This window comes from Palaemon carinicauda, chromosome 27 (assembly GCF_036898095.1).
Source record: "Palaemon carinicauda isolate YSFRI2023 chromosome 27, ASM3689809v2, whole genome shotgun sequence".
In the NCBI taxonomy this organism is placed as follows: Eukaryota; Metazoa; Arthropoda; class Malacostraca; order Decapoda; family Palaemonidae; genus Palaemon; species Palaemon carinicauda.
Window position 1 is genome coordinate 46,220,126 of NC_090751.1, and position 27,410 is coordinate 46,247,535.

A 27,410-nucleotide genomic window follows, 5' to 3' on the forward strand; every position below is an offset into this window, starting at 1 on the left:
TTCCAGTGAACTTGCGGCTTCGTTCGTTTCCGGGGTCCTCAAGAAACGGGAAAACCTTTGCTCCTTCTTGTCAGCTGGAGTAACACAATGTCAGAGATCGGAACTTATGTTTGCTCCTCTCTCAAAGTGCCTTTTCCCAGAGGAGTTGATCAAGGAGATTGCTGCCTCCTTGATTCAAAAAGACACGCATGACCTGGTTGCGTCATCTGCCCGCAAAGCCACCCCTTTGCCTACCGTGTCTAGACCCAGGATGGATACTCCAGCGTCCAGATTTATTCCGCCCTTTCGTGGCAGAGCCTCCAGCAGAGGAGGTGCTCGTGCCGAAGGGAGACGTTGGATTAAGAAGAAAGGTACCAAGTCCTTTAAAGGCAGAGTCTGACTGCCACCTTCTTCAGACAGCAGTGGGAGCCAGACTCAAGAACTACTGGCAGTCCTGGGAGAACAGGGGCGCAGATGCACAATCTGTGAAGTTGCTCAGAGAAGGGTACAAGATCCCGTTCTTGCGCAAGCCCCCTCTAGCAACATCTCCCATCGACCTCTCTCCCAGGTACAGAGAGGAGGACAAGAGACTAGCTTTGAAGCAAGAGGTGTCTCTCTTACTAGAAAAGGGAGCGGTAGTCAAAGTCCGGGACCATCAATCCCCGGGCTTCTACAACCGTCTCTTCTTAGTGGTAAAGAAGACAGGAGGGTGGAGACCGGTGCTAGACGTCAGTGCTCTGAATGTCTTTGTCACAAAGCAGACGTTCTCCATGGAGACGACAAAGTCTGTGCTAGCAGCGGTCAGGAAGGAAGACTGGATGGTCTCTTTAGACCTAAAGGACGCTTACTTTCACGTCCCCATCCACCCAGATTCCCAACCTTTTCTAAGGTTCGTTTACGGGAAGGTTGTCTACCAATTTCAAGCCCTGTGCTTTGGCCTAAGCACGGCGCCTCTTGTCTTTACGAAACTGATGAGGAATATTGCCAAATTCCTGCATTTAGCGGACATCAGAGCCTCCCTCTATTTGGACGACTGGCTTCTAAGAGCCTCTTCCAGTCGTCGCTGTCTGGAGAATCTAAAGTGGACTCTAGATCTGACCAAGGAATTGGGTCTCCTGGTCAATATGGAAAAGTCCCAACTGGTCCCATCCCAAACTATAGTGTACTTAGGGATGGAGATTCACAGTCAAGCTTTTCGGGCTTTTCCGTCGGCCCCCAGAACAAGTCAAGCCCTAGGATGCATCCAGAACATGCTAAAGAAGGACCGATGTTCAGTCAGACAGTGGATGAGTCTGATAGGGACGCTTTCATCCCTGGACCAGTTCATTGCGTTAGGGAGACTACACCTCCGACCCCTTAAATTTCACCTAGCTGTTCACTGGAGAAAGGACAAGACGCTAGAAGCGGTCTCGATCCCCATTTCCGAGAAGATGAAGTCATCACTGACTTGGTGGAAGGACAACATCTACCTCAGAGAGGGTCTGCCCCTGGCTGTTCAGACCCCCAACCACGTTCTCTTCTCGGACGCATCGGACACGGGCTGGGGTGCGACATTAGACGGTCGGGAATGCTCGGGAACTTGGAACTCGAATCAAAGAGCGTTACACATCAACTGCAAGGAGCTACTGGCAGTTCATCTGGCCTTGAAAAGCTTCAAGTCCCTCCTTCTAGGCAAGGTGGTGGAGGTGAACTCAGACAACACCACGGCCTTGGCGTACATCTCCAAGCAAGGAGGGACCCATTCTATGACGTTGTACGAGATCGCAAGGGACCTCCTCACCTGGTCAAGAGATCTAAACCTATCTCTAGTAACAAGGTTCATTCAAGGCAACATGAATGTCAGGGCGGACTGCCTCAGTCGGAAGGGTCAAATCATCTCAACAGAATGGACCCTACACAAGAATGTGTGCAAGAGACTATGGGCCACATGGGGCCAACCTACCATAGATCTCTTTGCAACCTCGATGACCAAGAGGCTCCCAAATTATTGCTCGCCAATCCCGGATCCAGCAGCAGTTCATATAGATGCTTTTCTACTGGATTGGTCCCATCTAGACCTTTATGCATTCCCCCCGTTCAAGATTGTCAACAAGGTACTGCAGAAGTTCGCCTCTCACGAAGGGACAAGGTTGACGTTAGTTGCTCCCCTCTGGCCCGCGAGAGAATGGTTCACCGAGGTACTTCAATGGCTGGTGGACGTTCCCAGAACTCTTCCTCTAAGAGTGGACCTTCTACGTCAGCCACACGTAAAGAAGGTACACCCAAGCCTCCACGCTCTTCGTCTGACTGCCTTCAGACTATCGAAAGACTCTCGAGAGCTAGAGGCTTTTCGAAGGAGGCAGCCAGGGCGATTGCTAGAGCAAGGAGGACATCCACTCCTAGAGTCTACCAGTCGAAGTGGGAAGTCTTCCGAAGCTGGTGCAAGTCAGTATCAGTATCCTCAACCAGTACCTCTGTAACCCAAATAGCTGACTTCCTATTATACCTGAGGAAGGAAAGATCTCTTTCAGCTCCCACGATCAAAGGTTACAGAAGCATGTTGGCAGCAGTCTTCCGTCACAGAGGCTTAGATCTTTCTAACAACAAAGATCTACAGGACCTCCTTAAGTCTTTTGAGACCTCGAAGGAGCGTCGTTTGGCCACACCAGGTTGGAATTTAGACGTGGTACTAAGATTCCTTATGTCAGAAAGGTTCGAGCCACTACAATCAGCCTCCTTTAAAGATCTCACTTTAAAAACTCTTTTCCTCGTCTGCTTAGCAACAGCTAAAAGAGTCAGTGAGATACACGCCTTCAGCAGGAACATCGGATTTTCATCTGAAACGGCTACATGTTCTTTACAGCTTGGTTTTCTAGCCAAAAACGAACTACCTTCTCGTCCTTGGCCGAAATCGTTTGATATTCCAAGCCTTTCTAATTTGGTTGGAAATGAACTAGAAAGAGTCTTATGCCCTGTTAGAGCTCTTAAGTTCTATTTAAGACTAACTAAACCTTTACAAGGACAGTCAGAAGCTTTATGGTGTGCTATTAAGAAACCTTCTTTACTTATGTCAAAGAATGCAGTTTCCTATTATATCAGACTGTTGATACGAGAAGCTCATTCCCATCTGAATGAGGAAGACCATGCTTTGCTGAAGGTAAGGGCACATGAAGTTAGAGCTGTCGCAACTTCAGTGGCCTTTAAACAAAATAGATCTCTGCAGAGTATAATGGACGCAACCTATTGGAGAAGCAAGTCAGTGTTCGCGTCTTTTTATCTTAAAGATGTCCAGTCTCTTTACGAGAACTGCTACACCCTGGGACCATTCGTAGCAGCGAGTGCAGTAGTGGGTGAGGGCTCAACCACTACATTCCCCTAATTCCATAATCTTTTTAATCTTTCTCTTGAAATGTTTTTTATTGTTTTTTGGGTTGTCCGGAAGGCTAAGAAGCCTTTCGCATCCTGGTTGATTTGGCGGGTGGTCAAATTCTTTTCTTGAGAAGCGCCTAGATTAGAGGTTTTGATGAGGTCCTTTAGTATGGGTTGCAACCCTTGATACTTCAGCTCCTAGGAGTCGCTCAGCATCCTAAGAGGATCGCGAGGCTCAGTAAGGAAGACGTACTTAAAAAGGCAGAGTAATTGTTCAAGTCGACTTCCTTACCAGGTACTTATTTATTTTGTTTGTTATTTTGAATAACTGCTAAAATGAAATACAAAATACTTAGCTCATAATAATGTAAACATGTAATGCTGGTCTCTACCCACCCCCCTGGGTGTGAATCAGCTTATATAATCACCGGCTAAGTTTAATATTGAAAAATGTTATTTTTATTAATAAAATAAATTTTTGAATATACTTACCCGGTGATTATATATTAAAGGACCCTCCCTTCCTCCCCAATAGAGACCCAGTGGACCGAGGAGAAAATTGGTTCTTTGTTTACATGGAGTACTAAGTACCTGCTCGACAGATGGCGCTGTTGATGTAGACCCCCTCCTGCATAGCGATCGCTGGCGTATTTTGACCGTAGGTTTTTCTGTCGGGCAGCAGAGCTGCAGCTTATATAATCACCGGGTAAGTATATTCAAAAATTTATTTTATTAATAAAAATAACATTTTGTTTGCCTAAAGTGCCTACGAAGCATAGCTGTCCTGTTGGGGCCTGGGGAGTCTGCCGTTGCCGCCGCCTCTACGACTTCGTCATGGGCGTGTCCCTTCTCCTAGAAGTTCTCCCGTGACAACTGTCAGCTCCTTAGTTCATATAGAACCCTCAGGAGGTTCGCCTCCTTGGGTGGGTTCTTCCCTTTCGAGGGAGGTTCCCTTCCCAGGTATGAGTTTGTTCCCCTTCAGGGGGGTTTCTTCTCCTACCTTTTTTTTTCTGGTCCTCGGGCATTTGTGCTCTTGGTGCTGAGCTACCGCTTTTGAAACCATGCTCAAGGGGTTGAGCGGTTGCAAGGCCGGACCATGGTGTTCGTGCGATTATGCTCTTGGTGCTGAGCAGTCGTACTTGCAGCTACGCTCAAGGGGCTGAGCAACTGCCGGAGCTCCTCTTCGGAGGGTTGCTCTTTATGGTCAGCTTGCTGATCCAACAGCCCTAAGGGGTGCCTTCATCAGTTCTTCCTGTCTCTTCTACGCATCCCTCTCATTCGCGAGAGAGGACACTCATAGAGACTCCTCTTCGGAGGACTCCCCTGCTGTTGTTGCTGAAGGCTCAGTTCCCCCCTCCGAACATCTTCGAGGGGGCAGCCGAGTCCAACGGTCTCTGCTGCGAGTGTCTCCCCCCCTCGGGGGAGTTCACTAACAGAGACTCCTCTTCGGAGGACTGATGATGGTGCTCCTGTCCGTGGTCGTCCTCATCTTCAGCCGCAGAGGATCCTCCTCGACGAGAACAGACAGTTGCTGCTGCTTCTCTAGACCTGTCAGCAGTTCATTCGCGATCTTCGACACCTGCCAGATCTTCTTGTCTTCCTTCTCCGTTCCTGGACACAGTAGCGCTGTGGGCGCCTCCACCCCATTTTCCAAACGGGCACCGGTCCCTTCGGGGCTAAGGGCTTATCTCACATGTGAGTAAGCCCTTTGGTGCCAAGTTTTTTTTACCTGTGCAACCTCATTCTACTGCGCGCGAGCGCGCAGTAGCTCGCAAATGTTCCTGATGTGCGCAATGCGCGCCAATGTTCGCCCTCGCGCCCACGATCTCCGGATCTGGGTGCAAGTCTCCTGCTGTGGACCAGACTTCTGCTGAATCAACTCCTGATCACCAACTCTTCTGAGACCTTCTGAGCGGCTATGCGCCATGTGCGCCTACGAACTCCTGAATGCCCACGATCGCCTGCTCGCCAGCGCACATCTGATCACCCTTTCCTGATGTGCGCATTGCGCGCTAACGTCCGCCCTCGCGCCCACGATCTCCGGATCTGGGCGCAAGCAGAGAGGTTGTTCTTCACTGAACTCCTCGTGCACCTGCTCGCCAGCGCGCATCTGCGCCCCCTTCCTGATATGCGCATACGCGCCATCGCTCGCCCACGCGCCCATGATCTTCGGATCTGGGCGCAGGCAAGGAGTTATTCCTTCGTCTCCTCGCCGACGATCTCTCATACGTCTGGCCGCGCATTTCTCCTGGCCACGCAACTACGCTCCTACGATCTCCTGGTTCCTGCCTCGTCACGAAGTTCAAGAAGTTCCTTCGCTAGCGCACAGCGCTAGCAGGTTCTTCTTGACTTGCAGCGCCTCCAATTGACCGCGCTGCCCAGGAGATACCTAAGTTAGCGCACAGGCGCTCACAGGCATCCAGGGGCTCTCCTTACGCGCAAGCGATCTCCTACGCGCCCGCGCGATTCGTTGCCTGCGCGCAAGCGTTTTCAACGCCAACGCTTCAATCGTCGTAGGTTTCCTACGCGCCCATGCGTTAACTCACCAGATCTAGAATTAATTACTTTCCTTCTTCCTACTATAATGTATTTGCAAAGAATTGTATGAAAAAAAAGTTCTTTGTATTGGGAACTTTAAATAAATTTTGGATTGCGATCAACTTAAATTTCTGTAACTTAACCTTTAAAATGAGTAAGTTTTTGCTTAATCCTAAATCCCTTTTTATTTAATATCCTGTAAGTGCACCAGTTGTTTAGTTTTCTGTATTTGAGTTTGTAGAAAACTTTATCTTTATTGTGAATCATTGAAAATGCAGTGCTGCTATTTAAAGTTTTTTTTTTTTTTCCCAGTGACGTTCGAGTTCATCGTATTAAAATAATCCAAAGGCTCTACGCAGCTCTGATGATAAAGGATAAGCGAAGTGATCGTTCTGATGTCAGAGGTTATCTTTTTGTATTGTTTTCATACTTAGGACAGGCATTATATGCAGTTGCTGTCCCTTTGGGATTAATTCCACCACCTGAGCTGTCTAAGAAGAAATTTAGTTAATGTTTGTATGGTAGATGTATTTCAACAAGTTTAAGATTGTGAATGCTAAAGAGTACAGTAGATGTTTTTGTATTGGCCTAATTCAAGTTATTCCAGTACTATACAGTACAAGACTACAGAATATCTTTCAGAAAATAAATTCAATGCATATTATAAAATAAATTTGTATTTTAAATTCTTTGCAGTTGTATGAGAACTGGCTTGTGCCAATACTGTATCTAAAATATGAGGAAAAAGCCTCAATTGGTGTAATGGTATTTTATTACAAAGGCGTACCCCTAACGGGCTGCCCATCAACAAGAGCTTCTGGCAGCCTTTTTGTTAAGGGTTGATCTACATAATTTTCAGTGTTGAAGCCTTGTGAGGGGTAATGGGCTTTCAGAAAGCGGTATATGACTCGGAATGTCTCAAATACTCTTAAAATTATTTCAATCTCTGTACAAAAACATTCTCACACCTGTCTGTCCAACCTCTTTTCTTTTTAGTGTCTGTATTGAGAAGGAATTGCACTTGCTGTGATTGGAGTTTTCAAGACTAATTGTGAGTGCTTTGGTAGTTTTGCTAACTACTCGATAATGTTTGATTCTTAGAGATACTGGTAGATATTCTTAAAATTTATATGGCGGACATTCACTCGCACTCAAGAAATTAGCCCATGGATTCCAGTGGTGGGCTGGTTTCTAAAGAAAGGCATGTCGGCAGTTTGGTATGATTAGAGGGGTGATGATTATATTCTTGCTATATACAAAGTCCCTCATATTATTGAGGTAAAGTACCATCACTTCGGGGTAGGGTAGTGTGTGGATGTTCAGGAGGTAGCTCACTGGTGTCATTGGTGGAAAAATCCCATAAAAGCTAATTGGGCCTTTAATAAGGTCAGTCAAAATATTTCTATGTTTACTAATTTTAATTTTTGTTAATTCTTATTATCATTCTCCCTCTTAAAGTAAGATTTGAAAGATAGTTTCCCCTTCCCCTAGATGCCCTGGCAAGTCGCCACTCTTTGAAGAATCTCTACTTCTGTCGGTAAGGAAAATTTTTACTTTTCTTTGGCTGTATCTTCCCTTACTGTTGTTGACTTGAAGCACCTGCACCTCAAGTGTCCATCCAATGAAACCTTTCATTCCATCTTCCTTGGGATGCTAGAGGATGAGAAATTCTGGCAGTATAAATGACAACTTGGTTTACTATTTTGAGACCTGTCAGGGAGATTGAAAGAATAAAATTTAACTTGTTTAACTCGTAAGGACTAAGATAGAGGTTATATTACTTATGGTAACCCTTCCAAGGGAATATCAGGGTAAAAGCACACCTGTAGGGCCCAGAAAGTCTCAGGGAGGAATGGTACATGAAGAAACACATTAGGTATTTTTAATAATGGACTGTGAAAGGAGAAACTGATGTTGAAGTGTTGCTGGTACTAGCCTCATTTGTAGAAGTGGAGGCTAGATAGTGTTGAATGTTTGTGCTTACTAGCAAATTGTGATATGAATATGAATTTAATGAATGAACCTATATTAACCATTTTATCTTATTTCAGGGTGCTGGTATGTATGAATTGAAGGAAACATAATACTGATGTCGTCACAAAGCCAAATATTTAAAGTTTTAACTGCAGTTACTATGCAGCTGCTGGGTTGACTAAATTTAACATGCTGAGATTTTGAAAAATTGGACAGAAGTGATTGGAAAATATTGCTGCTGGATAAAGGTGATGCATATTTTGATTTTTTTCATATACCTAAAATTATATGGAAGTTGATTGTGTTGCTCATTGAATTATATTCAAAGTTTAGATAATTATATATAGGTAACCAAACTTATGAGTTAGCTTTTGAAGGGTTGATTTTACAGCAAGTTGAAGGATATCAAAATGGTTGAGTCCTATATAATGTTGTAAATATATCCAGGAAATGTCAAATGTAATTAATATAATCAGTGTGATAAATATTTGTTATTGACTTTTCTGGTAGCATATTTTCAAGTAAATTTGCATTAGTTAGTGCATATAATCAAAAGAACAGATTAAAGATTTGTTGCTACATTGATCATGTTGACTCGCAAGTCACAACCCTTGTTTTTAAAACAGCATATTAAAAAAGATACATTTTTCAATGATTAAACTTATGAAACCTTGGATGGAAGATTATAATTTTACCACCAAGCCTGTCCACTCACTCTGGTTTCAGTGACAATAATTATAAGCTGCAACTTCCAACTTCTGTCCAACCCCTTCTACTTTTAGTTTATTGTGCATCTGTTGGGCTTTACTCAAGTTGTATCAATTTAACGTCATATCTATTTCTACTGTCAGGCCTTAAGTGCTAAGTTCATGAACTATAGATAAAAACTATGGGCTTACATTTTTGTATATACAAGTATAGGTACTGTATAGATATGATTATAGGATTCATTACTTTTCTCAAGGTTCAGATTGAAGATTGCTTGGTAACATTCTGCTAAGTTATGGTCACCATTTAAAAAATTTAACTGGCAAAGGTTTAGAGTGCAAATCTTTAGTTCTCTTATCATTTTAGCACTGAAAAACACTAATACAGTTTGTAATATATTAAAAAATGGCTTTTGGCAAAGGAAAAACCTACATTTGCTGAGGTGTAGTGTGGTCCCCAAGAAGATTGGTGATAGGATTGCCTGTTAAAGCCTTTACCAGAAGAGTCCTTGGGGATTACACAGTACATTTGCTCCCAAAAATACACCAGGTTTATTGATTAATTCTTTGTTTTAATTAATATGCATATTTTGACTCAATCTTGTGGTTGCCGATTGGAAACTTCCTTGGCTGCAATCTGCCAGACGCAAGTAGGAGTCCCGCTCAAACTTGATAGCTTCTCACATCTGCAACCTCACCATTCTTGTGAGCTAAAATAGAGTGGAGCCTATAGGTCTACCTGATGACTCAAAGCATTGTCCTGCTAGTGAGGACACTGTCACTGTTCCTAGCCTCTGCCAGTCATGTGTGGCCTTTAAGCATCAATTTATACTGTTACCTCAAGGTTTGCCCTTTAGGCTAATATTATTTGAAGGTCTTTGCAGTGATGTTTTAGCCCTTAATTGCACTGACTTTTTAGTTTTCAATTATACTTCTCTTCATGATTTGTTTCTTCCATCTTGCTGTCCAACCTCAAAATGTTTGCTTAATATTGCAACTTTGGAATTTGTACCTAATGCGCATGTGCACAATGTCCTCCCAGGACCTAGTGTTTGAACTAAAAGGCAAAAATTCTTGGATCTAATCCTAGTTTGAATGATTTGGAGAAATTGAGGTTTGTATTCCTTCAATTTTTTAATGACCATTCCATTACATTGATTTTTACTCAATGGGTAAGATGCCATTACAGCAGATTTGTCTGGAGACTCCTTCAGCTTGCTTGTTAGGATCTTGTTTGGATCTTGTTTCTTTGGTCACATTTAAAAGAAGTTGTCTCTAGTTAGTTTAGGTGTTTCAGTGTGCTGTTGTTTCTGCCAAATCACTACTCTTTTGGCTACTAAAATCTTTCTACACAAGATTTTTCTGAATGGCCAATAGCAGCACCCCTTTTTTTCTCATCTATTTTGCCTCCATTCTCACTTCAGTTTTTCCATCTAGCCTGCCAACTACTTCAACTTTACAATAGGGAAACCGCTAAAGTGCACCCTTATAGTTGAACCTCGATGCTGAACAGTTTCTCTGCCCTTTTTTTCTGGGCCTTCTAAGCATCCACACTGTTAAGACTTTGTTGTGTATTGTGGGGTTCTTTGAAAGATTTTCATTTTACCCCTTACTCTTCCTTTGATTTTTATCAAGCCTAAAAAAGAATGGTACTCTCTTCCTATTTTTTTTTATTTTACTAAGTAATGGTTTCTGATGACCACCTGATCTTGATACCTGGCCTGTTGCTTGAAATTTAGATAATCCATAATAAATATCTTATGTACTAAGGTAGTGTTTTGGGAGGCAGGTATATAAAGTATATATGCCAGTGATAGTTATTTACACAATCCTCTTAAGTCCTGGAGGAAGTGACAGTTGTTAAGCCACAATATTGTCAACTTGCAACTTTTATGCCCATCAATAGGGCATGGGCACGATCTCAAATAATATAGTTCACATTCAAATCACTTGAGATATAAAATGTAGATGGGGCATCAAATAAAGTTACTTCCTACCATATATTATTAAGTTGATCTTGTCTCCATTTGTTATTTGAAACCTTGTTCACCCATCGATTTAATTAGCCTGGCTTAATATTCTTTCCCCAATATAACTGGAATAGTATAAAAGATACAAAAATTGGAGAATTTTCAACCTAATAGTTCAAATACTGTAGGTTTAAGGGTTTTTGTAATGAAATAATGCATTTTTGTTTGAGTAAAAATGTATTGCCACTTTTAATAAAATTTTTTTTAGTAAACAGGCACAATCTACTCAAACAGCCACATGTAAACATCTTCCACAAAGCCGTAGGTTCACTACGACTTCACGCCTGGAGACTATCCAGCATCTCCTCTCTGAGAGAGGATTTTTGCAACAAGTTGCTGTCAGGATGTCTGGACACCTGCGAAACTCTTTTGCAGCAGTCTACCAGGCAAAGTGGAAAGTTTTCTGTGGTTGGTGTCGTGGAAGGGGGTATCTCTCCAGTTGATGCCACTATTCCAATAATAGCGGAGTTCCTCGTGTATTTGCGTGAAGAAATGCGCCTTTCAGTCTCGGCAGTGAAAGGCTATTGCTCAGCCTTAAGTCTAGCCTTCAGGCTGAAATGAGTGGACATTTTTTCATCGCTAGAACTTTCTCTACTCATATGTAGTTATGAACTTACAGCCCTCAGACAGAAGTGTGACCTCCCCAAGGAACAGGGTACGAGTTCTCAAGTCTCTTAAGAGACCTCCCTATGAACCATTACGCCAGGCATCAGATCGCCACCTAACCTGGAAGACTGTATTCCTGCTAGCTTTGGTCTCGGCCAAGCGAGTCAGCAAACTTCATGGTCTCGCGTATGACATCGCCCATTCAAGGGGATGGGGAGACGTAATGTTCAGCTTCATCCCTGAGTTTATTGCCAAGACTCAGAATCCTGGAGTGGCGGATCCTCAATTCGACTCCTTCACGATTTCTAGTCTCTGAACTGTAACAGATGACCCAGACCATCTCTTACTATGCCCAGTAAGGAGCTTGAGGCTGTACCTCAAAAGAACAGCTGCAGCCCGTCCTCATGTGCCAGCACTATTCGTCGGCACAGGAAGGACTAAGAGGAGGGTCACCAAGAACACCATCTCTGCATGGATTCGTAGGGTCGTTGACCTGGCCTTGAATCCAGACCCTCCTCTATCACGTCGCCCTAGAGCACATGATGTCGGGCATAACTATGTCCCTGGCCTTCAAAAAAAATATTTCAGTGACGCAGGTTCTTCAAGCTGGGGTGTGGAAACGTCAAACAACATTCACATCCCTCTACCTGCAAGACGTGACCCACAGGAGACTCGATACGTTTGCTATCGGCCCTGTGGTGGCTGCACAACAACTGGTTTAAAACCTCAAGCTCCTTAGTGGACAAGTAGCAGAAGGTTGAGGGCATTGTTACCCAGTTTTAGTGTGCATGAATGAAAAAGTTTGACTGGCCCTTATTATTTTCTTCATCATCCCCTCTCTTGGGGAAAGCAGCATCTTGGGTTCTCTTGCATAGCTGACCTCAAACCACTGCAGGTAAACCATGCTCCCTTGTGTTCCTAGTATTAAGATTAATACTGTTACGTCCCCATACCCTGATGAGGTGGTATTGGGAAAGGCCTAGTAGTCTACAAGTTTCCATCTAAGGAACTTCAGAACAACTTCTTAGGACGAGTCACACTTCTTCATACCTTCACTCACAGCTTGCGTAGCAAGGTTCTAGCGAGGTGCAGGGACTCCTTATTTCTTGGGTGCTTACACACTCAAATAACGAGCCCCCGGGCAAAGCCAAAAGCCAGACTGGCTGGGACGTCCACCCTTCCTCATGGGCGAGTCACCCCTATTAAATAGCGTGGTTTGTATTCCAGTTACGGAACAAATAGCAAATTCGTAGAAAATTTGTATTTTTCCTAACTGTTCAAACCTTAGCTATTTAACCAAACTTGCCCGCCAGCCCTATCCCCCTTGAAGTCCTACCTCCAAGCAAAGTGAGCTCAAGCACAGGTGTGTGAGAGGGGGGGTGGGGTAGCAAGCTACCCTCCCCTACCCCCACTAACTAGCAGTGTGGGTAGTAAACCCTCTTTAAAAATTAATGGCTTGTCATTTCAGTTACACTAAAAGTAATACCCCTATTGAATAGCAAAGGTTTGCATAGTTAGAAAAAATAAAAATTATCTACGAATGTCATATTTTTGACTCGGGATGTCTCAAATACTCTTAAATACTCTTAAAATTATTTCATTCTCCATACAAAAACATTCTCACACCTGTCTGTCCAACCTCTCTTCTCTATTTAGCGTCTGTATTGAGAGGGAATTGCACTTGCTGTGATTGGAGTTTTCAAGACTAATTGTGGGTGCTTTGGTAGTTTTGCTAACTACTCGATAATGTTTCATTCCTAGAGATACTGGTAGATATTCTTAAAATTGATATGGAGGACATTCACTCGCACAAAAGAAATTAGCCCATGGATTCCAGTGGTGGGCTGGTTTCTAAAGAAAGGCATGTCGGCAGTTTGGTATGATTAGAGGGGTGATGATTATTATATTGCTATATACAAAGTCCCTCGTATTATTGAGGTCAAGTACCATCACTTGGGGGTAGGGTAGTGTGTGGATGTAAAGGAGTTAGCTCACTGGTGTCATTGGTGGAAAAAATCCCATAAAAGCTAATTTGGTCTTTAATAAGGTCAGTCAAATAATTTTCTATGTTAACTAATTTTAATTTTTGTTAATTCTTATAATCATTCTCCCTCTTAAAGCAAGATTTGAAAGATAGTTTCCCCTTCCCCTAGATGCCCTGGCAAGTCGCCACTTTGAAGAATCTATACTTCTGTTGGTAAGGAAAATCTTTACTTTTCTTTGGCTGTATCTTCCCTTACTGTTGTTGACTTGAAGCACCTGCACCTCAAGTGTCCATCCAATGAAACCTTTCATTCCATCTTCCTTGGGATGCTAGAGGATGAGAAATTCTGGCAGTATAAATGACAACTTGGTTTACTATTTTGAGACCTGTCAGGGAGATTGAAAGAATAAAATTCAACTTGTTTAACTTGGAAGGACTAAGATAGAGGTTATATTACTTATGGTAACCCTTCCAAGGAAATATCAGGGTAAAAGCACACCTGTTGGGCCCAGAAAGTCATAGGGAGCAATGGTACATGAAGAAACACATTAGGTATGTTTAATAATGGACTGTAAAAGGAGAAACTGATTTAGAAGTGTTGCTGGTACTAGCCTCATTTGTAGAATTGGAGACTAGATAGTGATGAATGGTTGTGCTTAAAGCAAATTGGGATATGAATATGAATTTAATGAATGTACCTATATTAACCATTTTATCTTATTTCAGGGTGCTGGCATGTATGAATTGAAGGAAACACAATACTGATGTCGTCACAAAGCCAAGTTTTTAAAGGATAACTGTCAGTTACTTTGCAGCTGCTGAGGTGACTAAATTTGACATACTGAGATTTTGAAAAATTGGACAGAAGTGATTGGAAAACATTGCTGCTGGATAAAGGTGATGCATATTTTGATTTTTTTCATATACCTAAAATTATATGGAAGTTGATTTCGTTGCTCATTGAATTATATTCAAACAAAAGTTAGATAATTATATATAGGTAACCAAACTTATGAGTAAGCTTTTAAAGGGTTGATTTTCCAGGGATTTGAAGTTTATCATTATTTCCAGGTCCTATATAATGTTGAAAATAGAATCTTAATGTTTTTATCCAGGAAATGTCTAAAATTTAATTATAAACAATGTTATAAATATTTATTGACTTTCCTGGTAGCATATTTTCAAGTTAATTTGCATTAGTTAGCGCATATAATCAAAAGAACAGATGAAAGATTTGTAGCTACATTGATCATCTTGACTCGCAAGTCACAACCCTTGTTTTTAAAACAGCATATTAAAAGAGATACATTTTTCAATTATTAAACTTATGAAACCTTGGATGGAAGATTATCATTTTTCCACCAACCCTATCCACTCACTCCGGTTTCAGTGACAATAATTACAAGCTGCAACTCCCTATTTCCTGTCCAATCTCTGTACTTTTAGTTCATTGTGTATCTGTGGGCCTTTACTCAAGTTGTATCAATTTAATGACATTTCCTTAAGTGCAAAGTTCATGAACTATAGATAAAAACCTTTGGCTTACATTTTTGTATATACAAAAAAAGGGTGGGGGGCTCACGTGCTGCACCACACGACCTCAGGCCTCTGGTCATAGTCAGAAAAGTACCTCCACATAAATCTCCTAAAGATGAAGGCCGTCTTTCTGGCCCTTCAACAGTTTCAACAGTACCTGGCAAGTCACTCTGGTGGTGATGAGCGACAACACCACAGTAGTTGCCTACATCAACAAGCAAGGAGGTACTCTTTTGCAGCAACTATCCCATCTAGCAGTAGAGATACTGAGATGGGCCGAAATCCACTCGATACCACTATCGGCACGCTTCATTCCGGGCAAAAGGAATGTGCTCGGCGACAACCTGAGCAGAGCATCTCAGATAGTGAGTACCGTGTAGTCTGTGGATCATCTAGTAGCCAACAAAGTCCTGACGTTGTGGGGTTCTCCGACTGTGGACCTCTTCGCAACGGCCGTGAACTTGAGGCTCCCGCTGTACTGTTCCGCAGTCCAAGACACCAAGGCTCTCTGGCAAGATGCTTTCCAACAACGGTGGGACAACATCGACGCTTACGCCTTTCCCCCGTTCTGTCCGATGAGGAGGGTACTCAAGACCAGAACATCGGTCAATATTTCAATGACCCTCATAGCTCCGCTATGGCATCACGCGTAATGGTTCCCGGACCTTCTGCAACTCCTAACGGAGCCACCTAGAGAACTCCCTCCACGACACAATCTACTCAAACAACCACATGCCAACATCTTCCACAAAGCCGTAGGTTCACTACGGCTTCACGCCTGGAGTCTATCCAGCATCTCCTCTCTGAGAGGATTTACGTGAAGAAATGTGCCTTTCAGTCTCGGCAGTGAAAGGCTATCGCTCAGCCTTAAGTCTAGCCTTCAGGCTGAAAGGAATGCGCATTTCCTCATCGCTAGAGCTTTCTCTACTCATACGTAGTTATGAACTTGCCCTCTGTCGGAAGTGAGACCTCCCCCATGGAACGTGGTTCGAGTTCTCAGGTCTCTTGAGAGACCTCCCTATGAACCATTACGCCAGGCATCAGATCGCCACCTAACCTGGAAGACTGTATTCCTGCTAGGTTTGGCCTCGGCCAAGCGAGTTTGCGAACTTCATGGTCTCTCGTATGACATCGCCCATTCAAGGTGATGGGGGGAGGTAACGTTTAGGTTTGTCCCTGAGTTTATTGCTAAGACTCAGAATCCAGGAGTAGCGGATCTTCGATTCGACTCCTTCCGGATTTCTAGTCTCCGTTCTGTAACAGATGACCCAGACCATCTCTTACTATGCTCAGTAAGGAGCTTGAGGCTTTATCTGAAAAGAACTGCTGCAGCCCCTCCTCGTGTGCCAGCACTATTCGTCAGCACAGGAAGGACTAAGAGGAGGGTCACCAAGAACACCATCTCTACATGGATTCGTAGGGTCATTGACCTGGCCCTGAATCCAGACCCTGCTCTTGTCACGTCGCCCCAGAGCACATGATGTCAGGGTCATAGCTACGTCCCTGGCCTTCAAAAGAAATTTTTCAGTGACGCAAGTTCTACAAGCTGGGGTGTGGAAACGTCAAACACATTCACATCCCACTAGACTCGATACGTTCACTTTTGGTCATGTGGTGGCTGCACAACAGCTGGGTTAAAACCTCGAGCTCCTTATTGGACAAGTAGCAAATGGTTGAGGGCATTGTTACCCGGTTTTAGTCTGCATGAATGAAAAGGTTTGACTGGCCCTTATTCTTTTCTTCATCATTCCCTCTCTTGGGGAAAGCAGCATCCTGGGTTCTCTGCATAGCTGACCTCAAACCACTGCAGGTAAACCATGCTCCCTTGTGTTCCTAGTATTAATATTAATACTGTTACGTCCCCATACCCTGACGAGGTGGTATTGGGAAAGTCCTAGTCTACAAGTTTCCATCTAAAGAACTTCAGAACAACTTTCTAGGACGAGTCGCACTTCTCCATACCTTCACACAGCTTGCGTAGGCCGCAGTCCTTGCGTAGCAAGGTTCTAGCGAGGTGCAGGGACTCCTTATTTCTTGGGTGCTTACACACACAAATAACGAGCCCCCGGGCAAAGCGAAAAGCCAGACTGGCTGGGACATCCACCCTTACTAATGGGTGAGTCACCCCTATTAAATAGCGTGGTTTGTATTCCAGTTACGGAACAAATGGCAAATTCGTAGATAATTTGTATTTTTCCTAACTATTCAAACCTTAGCTATTTAACCAAACTTGGCCGCCAGCCCTGTCTCCCTTGAAGTCCTACCTCCAAGCAAAGTGAGCTCAAGCACAGGTGTGTGAGAGGGGGGGTAGCAAGCTACCCTCCCTTACCCCCGCTAACTAGCGGTGTGGGTAGTAAACCCTCGTTAAAAATTAATGGCTCGTCATTTCAGCTACGCCGAAAGTAATACCCCTATTAAATAGCTAAGGTTTGTATAGTTAGGTAAAATATAAATTATCTATGAATTTGTCATATTTTATACTCAATGTCTCAAATTATTTTTCTGGGCTCCTCCTGTGCCACCGAGTGAAATGCTCCTTTAGCACCATTTCTTAAGTATATACAGTAACTGCTATATATTACCAGAGAAAAAATTGCATAGGAATGCCAGGTTGAACCCAGCTCGCTCACCTATATAAGGTGTCGGTATAATATACTGGGGCGTGATATTTCAATCTCCATACAAAAACATTCTCACCTGTCTGTCCAACCTCTCTTCTCTTTTTAGTGTCTGTATTGAGAGGGAATTGCACTTGCTGTGATTGGAGTTTTCAAAACTAATTGTGGGTGCTTTGGTAGTTTTGCTAACTACTCGATAATGTTTGGTTTTTAGAGATACTGGTAGATATTCTTAAAATTGATACGGAGGACATTCACTCGCACTCAAGAAATTAGCCCCTGGATTTCAGTGGTGGGCTGGTTTCTAAAGAAAGGCATGTCGGCAGTTTGGTATGATTAGAGGAGTGATGATTATTATATTACTATATACAAAGTCCCTCTTATTATTGAGGTAAAGTACCATCACTTCGGGGTAGGGTAGTGTGTGGATGTTCAGGAGTTAGCTCACTGGTGTCATTGGTGGAAAAATCCCATAAAAGCTAATTGGGTCTTTAATAAGGTCAGTCAAAAAATTTTCTATGTTAACTAATTTTGATTTTTGTTAATTCTTATAATCATTCTCCCTCTTAAAGTAAGATTTGAAAGATAGTTTCCCCTACCCCTAGATGGCCTGGGAAGTCAGACTCTTTGAACAACCTCTACTTCTGTCAGTAAGGAAAATTTTTACGTTTCTTTAGCTGTATCTTCCCTTACTGTTGTTGACTTGAACCACCTGCTCAAGTGTCCATCAAAAGAAACCTTTCATTCCATCTTCCTTGGGATGTTAGGGGGTATGATAAATTCTGCCGGTATAAATGACAACTTTGTTTACTATTTTGAGACCTGTCAGGGAGATTGAAAGAATAAAATTTAACTTGTTTAACTCGAAAGAACAAAGATAGAGGTTATATTACTAATAGTAACCCTTCCAAGGGAATATCAGGTTAACAGCACACCTGTAGGGCCCAGAAAGTCATAGGGAGCAATGGTACATGAAGAAACACATTAGGTATGTTTAATAATGGACTGTAAAAGGAGAAAATGATGTAGAAGTGTTGTTGGTACTAGCCTCATTTGTAGAATTGGAGGCTAGATAGTGTTGAATGGTTGTGCCTGAAGAAAATTGTGATATGAATTTAATGAAATTACCTATATTAACCATTTTTTCTTATTTCAGGGTGCTGGCATGTATGAATTGAAGGAAACACAATACTGATGTCATCACAAAGCCAAATATTTAAAGTTCAAGTGTCAGTTACGATGCAACTGCTGAGGTGACTAAATTTAACATGCTTAGATTTTGAAAAATTGGACAGAAGTGATTGGAAAATATTGCTGCTGGATAAAGGTGATGCATATTTTGATTTTTTTCATATACCAAAAATTATATGGAAGTTGATTTTGTTGCTCATTGAATTATATTCAAACAAAAGATAGATAATTATATTTAGGTAACCAAACTTATGAGTAAGCTTTTGAAGGGTTGATTTTCCAGGGAGTTGAAGTTTATCATTATTTCCAGGTCCTATATAATGTTGAAAATAGAATCTCAATGTTTTTATCCAGGAAATGTCTAAAATTTATTTATAATCAGTGTGATAAATATTTATTGACTTTCCTGGCAGCATATTTTCAAGTTAATTTGCATTATTTAGTGCATATAATAAAAAAAACAAATGAAAGATTTGTAGCTACATTGATCATTTGGACTCGCAAGTCACAACCCTTGTTTTTAAAACAGCATATTAAAAAAGATACATTTTTCAATGATTAAACTTCTGAAGCCTTGGATGGAAGATTATAATTTTTCCACCAACCCTATCCACTCACTCTGGTTTCAGTGACAATAATTACAAGCTGCAACTCCCAATTTCCTGTGCAATCTCTGTACTTTTAGTTCATTGTGTATCTGTGGGCCTTTACTCAAGTTGTATCAATTTAATGACATTTCCTTAAGTGCAAAGTTCATGCATTTTTGTATATACAAAAAAAGGGTGGGTGGCTCACGTGCTGCATCACACGACCTCAGGCCTCTGGTCAGAGTCAGAAAAGTACCTCCACATAAATCTCCTAAAGATGAAGGCCGTCTTTCTGGCCCTTCAACAGTTCCAACAGTACCTGGCAAGTCACTCTGTGGTGGTGATGAGCAACACACCACAGTAGTGGCCTACATCAACAAGCAAGGAGGTACTCTTTTGCAGCAACTATAGATTTGATAATAGGATTTGTTACTTTTCTCTAGGTTCAGATTGAAGATTGCTTGGTTACATTCTGCTAAGTTATGGTCACCATTTAAAAAATGTAACTGTCAAAGGTTTAGAGTGCAATTCTTTAGTTCTCTAATCATTTTAGCACTGAAAAACACTAATACAGTTTGTAATATATTAATAAATGGCTTTTGGCAAAGGAAAAACCTACATTTGCTGAGTTGTAGTGTGGTCCCCAAGAAGATTGGTGATAGGATTGCCTGTTCAAGCCTTTACCAGAAGAGTCCTTGGGGACTACACAGTACATTTGCCCCCAAAAATACACCAGGTTTATTGCATAATTCTTCAAGTTTTAATCAATCTGCATATTTTGACTAAGATTTAATCTTGTGGTTGCCTATTGGAAACTTCCTAGGCTGCAATCTGCCAGACGGAAGTTGGAGTCCCGCTCAAACTTGATAGCTTCTCTACATCTGCAACCTCACCATTCTTGTGAGCTAAGATAGAGTGGAGCCTCTAGGTCTACCTAATGACTTATCAGTATTGTCCTGCTAACGAGGACACTGTCACTGTTCCTTGGCTCTGCCATTCACGTGTGGCCTTTAAGCATCAATTTATACAGTTACCTCAAGGTTTGCCATGTAGGGTAATATTACTTGAAGGACTTTGCAGTGACCTTATAGCCCTCAATTGCACAGACTTTTTAGCTTTCTATTATACTTCTCTTCATGATTTGTTTCTTCCATCTTGCTGTCTAACCTCAAAATGTTTGCTTGATATTGCAAATTTGTAATTTTTTTCCTAGTGTGCATGTGCACAATGTCCTCCAAGACCTAGTGTTTGAACTTAAAAGGCAAAAATTCTTTAATCTAATCCTAGTTTGAATGATTTGGAGAAAATTGAGGCTTGTATTCCTTCAATTTTTTAATGTCTATTCCATTACATTGATTTTTACTCAATGGGTAAGATACCATTACAGCAGATTTGTCTGGAGACTCCTTCAGCTTGCTTGTTAGGATCTTGTTTGGATCTTGTTTCTTTGGTCACATTTAAAAGAAATTGTCTCCAGTCAGTTTAGGTGTTTCAGTGTTGTTATTTCTGCCATATCACTACTCAAGTCTTTCTACACTAGGAGATTTTTCTGAATGGCCAATGGCAGCACCCCTTTTTTTTCTCTTCTCTATATTGCCCCCATTCTCACTTCAGTTTTAACATCTAGCCTCTCAACTACTTCAACTTTACAATAGGGAAACTGCCAAGTGCACCCTTATAGTTGAGCCTCGATGCTGAACAGCTTTTCTGCGCATTTTTTCTGGGCCTAAGCATTCACACTGTCAAGACTTTGATGTGTATTGTGGGGTTCTTTGAAGATTTTCATTATACCCCTCTTACTCTTCCTTTGATTTTTAAGCCTAAAAAAGGAAGGTACTCTTCCTATTTTTTTTTTTTTATTTTACTAAGTAATGGTTTCTGATGACCTCTGATCTTGATACCTGGCCTGTTGCTTGAAACTTGAGTAATCCATTATAAATATCCTATCTACTAAGGTAGTGTTTTAGGAGGCAGGTATATAAAGTATATATGCCATGATAGTATTACTACTACTAAATACACATTCCTCTCCAGGTGCTGGAGGAAGTGCGAGTTGTTAAGCCACAATATTGTCAACTTGCAACTTTTATGCCCATCAATAGGGCATGGGCACCATCTCAGACAATATATTTCACATTCAAATCACTTCAGATAAAAAGTGTAGATGGGGCATCAAATCAGGTTACTTCCTACCATATATTATTAAGTTGATCTTGTCTCCATTTGTTATTTGAAATCTTGTTCACCCATCGATTTAATTAGTCTGGCTTTATGTTCTTTCCCCAATATAACTGGAATAGTATAAAAGATACAAAAATTGGAGAAAATTTTCAACCTAATAGTTCAAATACTGTAGGCTTAAGGGTTTTTGTAATGAAATAATGCATTTTTGTTTGAGTAAAAATGTATTGCCACTTTTAGTACAAATTTTTTAGTAAACAGGCACAATCTACTCAAACAACCACATGCCAACATCTTCCACAAAGCCGGAGGTTCACTACCACTTCACGCCTGGAGACTATCCAGCATCTCCTCTCTGAGAGAGGATTTTTGCAACTAGTTGCTGTCAGGATGTCTGGACACCTGCGAAAGTCTTTTGCAGCAGTCTACCAGGCAAAGTGGAAAGTTTTCTGTGGTTGGTGTCGTGGAAGGGGGTATCTCTCCACTCGATGCCACTATTCCAATAATAGCGGAGTTCCTCGTGTATTTACGTGAAGAAATGCGCCTTTCAGTCTCGGCAGTGAAAGGCTATTGCTCAGCCTTAAAGTCTAGCCTTCAGGCTGAAAGGAGTGGACATTTTTTCATCGCTAGAACTTTCTCTACTCATATGTAGTTATGAACTTACAGCCCTCAGACAGAAGTGTGACCTCCCCATGGAACAGGGTACGAGTTCTCAGGTCTCTTAAGAGACCTCCCTATGAACCATTACGCCATGCATCAGATCGCCACCTAACCTGGAAGACGGTATTCCTGCTAGCTTTGGTCTCGGCCAAGCGAGTCAGCAAACTTCATGGTCTCTCGTATGACATCGCCCATTCAAGGGGATGGGGGGACGTAACGTTCAGCTTCGTCCCTGAGTTTATTGCCAAGACTCAGAATCCTGGAGTGGCGGATCATCAATTCGACTCCTTCCCAATTTCTAGTCTCCGTACTGTAACAGATGACCCAGACCATCTCTTACTATGCCCAGTAAGGAGCTTGAGGCTGTACCTCAAAAGAATAGCTGCAGCCCGTCCTCATGTGCCAGCACTATTCATCAGCACAGGAAGGACTAAGAGGAGGGTCACCAAGAACACCATCTCTGCATGGATTCGTAGGGTCGTTGACCTGGCCTTGAATCCAGACCCTCCTCCGTCACGTCGCCCTAGAGCACATGTCAGGGGCATAGCTACGTCCCTGGCCTTCAAAAGAAATTTTTCAGTGACGCAGGTTCTTCAAGCTGGGGTTTGGAAACGTCAAAGAACATTCACATCCCACTACCTGCAAGACGTGACCCACAGGAGACTCGATACGTTCACTATCGGCCCTGTGGTGGCTGCACAACAGCTGGTTTAAAACCTCAAGCTCCTTAGTGGATAGTAGAAGGAGGTTGAGGGCATTGTTACCCCGTTTTAGTCTGCATGAATGAAAAGGTTTGACTGGCCCTTCTTTTCCTCATCATCCCCTCTCTTGGGGAAAGCAGCATCCTGGGTTCTCTGCATAGCCGACCTCAAACCACTTCAGGTAATACTGTTACATCCCCATACCCTGACGAGGTGGTATTGGGAAAGGCCTAGTAGTCTACAAGTTTCCATCTAAAGAACTTCAGAACAACTTCCTAGGACGAGTCACACTTTCATACCTTCACACATAGTTTGCTTAGGCCACAGTCCTTGCGTAGCAAGGTTCTAGCGAGGTGCAGGGACTCCTTATTTCTTGGGTGCTTACACTCTCAAATAATGAGCCCCCGGGCAAAGCCATAAGCCAGACTGGCTGGGACGTCCACCCTTCCTAATGGGTGAGTCACCCCTATTAAATAGCGTGGTTTGTATTCCAGTTAAGGAAAAAATGGCAAATTCGTAGCTAATTTTTATTTTTCTTAACTATACAAACCTTAGCTATTTAACCAAACTTGTCCGCCAGCCCTATCCCCCTTGAAGTCCTACCTCCAAGCAAAGTGAGCTCAAGCACAAGTGTGTGAAAGGGGGGGGGGGGGGTAGCAAGCTACCCTCCCCTACCTCCGCTAACTAGCGGTGTGGATAGTAAACCCTCGTTAAAAATTAATGGCTCATCATTTCAGCTACGCCGAAAGTAATACCCCTATTAAATAGCTAAGAATTGTATAGTTAGGAAAATTACAAATTATCTACAAATTTGTCATTTTGGTTTATTATTTTGAGACCTGTTAGGGAGATTGAAAGAATAAAATTTAACATGTTTAACTCGGGAGACCTAAGAGGTTATATTACTTATGGTAACCCTTCCAAGGGAATATCAGGTTAACAGCACACATGTAGGGCCCAGAAAGTCATAGGGAGCAATGGTACATGAAGAAACACGCAAGGTATGTTTAATATTGGACTATAAAAGGAGAAACTCTAATGGAAGAGTTGCTGATACTAGCCTGATTTGTAGAATTGGAGGCTAAGCGTTTTGAATGGTTGCCATTAAAGCAAATTGTGATAAAAACATATGAATTAATGAATGTACCTATATTAACCATTTTATCTTATTTCAGGGTGCTGGTATGTATGAATTGAAGGAAATTCAATACTGATGTCGTCACAAAGCCAAATTTTTAAAGGATAACTGTCAGTTACTATGCAGCTGCTGAGGTGACTAAATTTAACATGCTTAGATTTTGAAAAATTGGACAGAAGTGATTGGAAAATATTGCTGCTGGATAAAGGTGATGCATATTTTGATTTTTTTCATATACCTAAAATTATATGGAAGTTGATTTTGTTGCTCATTGAATTATATTTAAACAAAAGTTAGATAATTATATATAGGTAACCAAACGTATGAGTAAGCTTTTGAAGAGTTGATTTTCCAGGGAGTTGAAGTTTATCATTATTGCCAAGTCCTATATAATGTTGAAAATAGAATCTTAATGTTTTTATCCAGGAAATGTCTTAAAATTTAATTATAATCAGTGTGATAAATATTTATTGACTTTCCTGGTAGCATATTTTCAAGTTAATTTGCATTAGTTAGCGCATATAATCAAAAGAACAGATGAAAGATTTGTAGCTACACTGATCATCTTGACTCGCAAGTCACAACCCTTGTTTTTAAAACAGCATATTAAAAAAGATACATTTTTCAATGATAAAACTTCTGAAGCCTTGGATGGAAGATTATAATTTTTCCACCAACCCTATCCACTCACTCTGGTTTCAGTGACAATAATTACAAGCTGCAATTCCCTATTTCCTGTCCAATCTCTCTACTTTTAGTTCATTGTGTATCTGTGGGGCTTTACTCAAGTTGTATCAATTTAATGACATTTCCTTAAGTGCAAAGTTCATGAACTATAGATAAAAACCATTGGCTTACATTTTGGTATATACAAAAAAAGGGTGGGGGGCTCACGTGCTGCACCACACGACCTCAGGCCTCTGGTCAGAGTCAGAAAAGTACCTCCACATAAATCTCCTAAAGATGAAGGCCGTCTTTCTGGCCCTTCAACAGTTCCAACAGTACCTGGCAAGTCACTCTGTGGTGGTGATGAGCGACAACACCACAGTAGTGGCCTACATCAACAAGCAAGGAGGTACTCTTTTGCAGCAACTATCCCATCTAGCAGTAGAGATACTGAGATGGGCCGAAATCCACTCGATACCACTATCGGCACGCTTCATTCTGGGCAAAAGGAATGTGCTCGCCGATAACCTGAGCAGAGCATCTCGGATAGTGAGTACCGAGTGGTCTGTGGATCATCTAGTAGCCAACAAAGTCCTGACGTTGTGGGGTTCTCCAACTCTGGACCTCTTGGCAACGGCCCTGAACTTCAGGCTCCCGCTGTACTGTTGCCCAGTCCAAGACCCCAAGGCTCTCTGGCAAGATGCTCTCCAACAACGGTGGGACAACATCGACGTTTACGCCTTTCCCCCGTCCTGTCTGATGAGGAGGGTACTCAAGACCAGAACATCGGTCAATCTTTCAATGACCCTCACAGCTCCGCTATGGCATCACGCGGAATGGTTCCCGGACCTTCTGCAACTCCTAACGGAGCCACCTAGAGAACTCCCTCCACGACACAATCTACTCAAACAACCACATGCCAACATCTTCCACAAAGCCGTAGGTTCACTACGGCTTCACGCCTGGAGTCTATCCAGCATCTCCTCTCTGAGAGAGGATTTTCGTAACGAGTTGCAATCAGGATGTCTGGACACCTGCGAAAAGTCTTCGGCAGCAGTCTACCAGGGAAAGTGGAAAGTATTCTGTAGTTGGTGTCGTGGAAGGGGTCTCTCTCCACTCGATGCCACTATTCCAACAATAGCGGAGTTCGTGTATTTACGTGAAGAAATGTGCCTTTCAGTCTCGGCAGTGAAAGGCTATCGCTCAGCCTTAAGTCTAGCCTTCAGGCTGAAAGGAATGGGCATTTCCTCATCGCTAGAGCTTTCTCTACTCATACGTAGCTATGAACTTGCCCTCAGTCGGAAGTGAGACCTCCCCCATGGAACGTGGTTCGAGTTCTCAGGTCTCTTAAGAGACCTCCCTATGAACCATTACGCCAGGCATCAGATCACCACCTAACCTGGAAGATGGTATTCCTGCTAGGTTTGGCCTCGGCTAAGCGAGTCAGCGAACTTCATGGTCTTTCGTATGACATCGCCCGTTCAAGGGGATGGGGGGACGTAACGTTCAGCTTCGTCCCTGAGTTTATTGCCAAGACTCAGAATCCAGGAGTAGCGGACCCTCGATTCGACTCCTTCCGGATTTCTAGTCTCCGTTCTGTAACAGATGACCCAGACCATCTCTTACTATGCCCAGTAAGGAGCTTGAGGCTTTATCTCAAAAGAACTGCTGCAGCCCCTCCCCGTGTGCCAGCACTATTCGTCAGCACAGGAAGGAATAAGAGGAGGGTCACCAAGAACACCATCTCTGCATGGATTCGCAGGGTCATTGACCAGGCCCTGAATCCAGACCCTGCTCCGTCACGTCACCCCAGAGCACATGTCAGGGGCATAGCTACGTCCCTGGCCTTCAAAAGAAATTTTTCAGTGACGCAAGTTCTACAAGCTGGGGTGTGGAAACGTCAAACATTAACATCCCACTACCTGCAAGACGTGACCCACAGGAGACTCTATATGTTCACTATTGGTCATGTGGTGGCTGCACAACAGCTGGTTTAAAACTTCAAGCTCCTTATTGGACAAGTAGCAGAAGGTTGAGGGCATTGTTACCCAGTTTTAGACTGCATGAATGAAAAGGTTTGACTGGCCCTTATTCTTTTCTTCATCATCCCCTCTCTTGGGGAATGCAGCATCCTGGGTTCTATGCATAGCTGACCTCAAACCACTGCAGGTAAACCATGCTCCCTTGTGTTCCTATTATTAATATTAATTGTTACGTCCCCATACCCTGACGAGGTGGTATTGGGAAAGTCCTAGTGTACAAGTTTCCATCTAAAGAACTTCAGAACAACCTTCTAGGATGAGTCACACTTCTTCATACCTTCACACACAGCTTGCGTAGGCCATAGTCCTTGCATAGCAAGGTTCTAGCGATGTGCAGGGACTCCTTATTTCTTGGGTGCTTAAACACACAAATAACGAGCCCCCGGGCAAATCCAAAAGCCAGACTGGCTGGAACGTCCACCCTTCCTAATGGGTGAGTCACCCCTATTAAATAGCGTGGTTTGTATTCCAGTTACGGAACAAATGCCAAATTCGTAGATAATTTGTATTTTTCCTAACTATTCAAACCTTAGCTATTTAACCAAACTTGCCTGCCAGCCCTATCCCCCTTGAAGTCCTACCTTCAAGCAAAGTAGCTCAAGCACAGATGTGTTAGAGGGGGGGGATGGGTAGCAAGCTACCCTCCCCTACCCCGCTAACTAGCGGTGTGGGTAGTAAACCCTCGTTAAAAATTAATGGCTCGTCATTTCAGCTACGCTGAAAGTAATACCCCTATTGAATAGCTAAGGTTTGCATAGTTAGGAAAAATACAAATTATCTACGAATGTCATATTTTTGACTGAATATCTCAAATACTCTAAAAATTATTTCAATCTCCGTACAAAAACATTCTCACACCTGTCTATCCAACCTCTCTTCTCAATTTAGCGTCTGTATTGTGAGGGAATTGCACTTGCTGTGATT

The 27,410-nt window shown here is 42.5% G+C and overlaps 1 long non-coding RNA gene across 3 annotated transcripts in view; it reads left to right on the forward strand.

The window, feature by feature from the left end:
• The window catches only part of LOC137621184 (uncharacterized), a 57,057-nt gene that overhangs the window by 10,655 nt on the left and 18,992 nt on the right, over positions 1-27,410 (forward strand). For 2 of the 3 annotated variants that reach the window (XR_011040166.1, XR_011040164.1), the window contains exons 3-5: positions 13,893-14,063; positions 18,477-18,647; positions 23,816-23,986. This is a non-coding gene — a long non-coding RNA (uncharacterized lncRNA). Of the gene's footprint in view, positions 1-7,916; positions 8,088-13,892; positions 14,064-18,476; positions 18,648-23,815; positions 23,987-27,410 lie in introns of all 3 variants that reach the window. The other variant, XR_011040165.1, reaches the window with a different exon arrangement.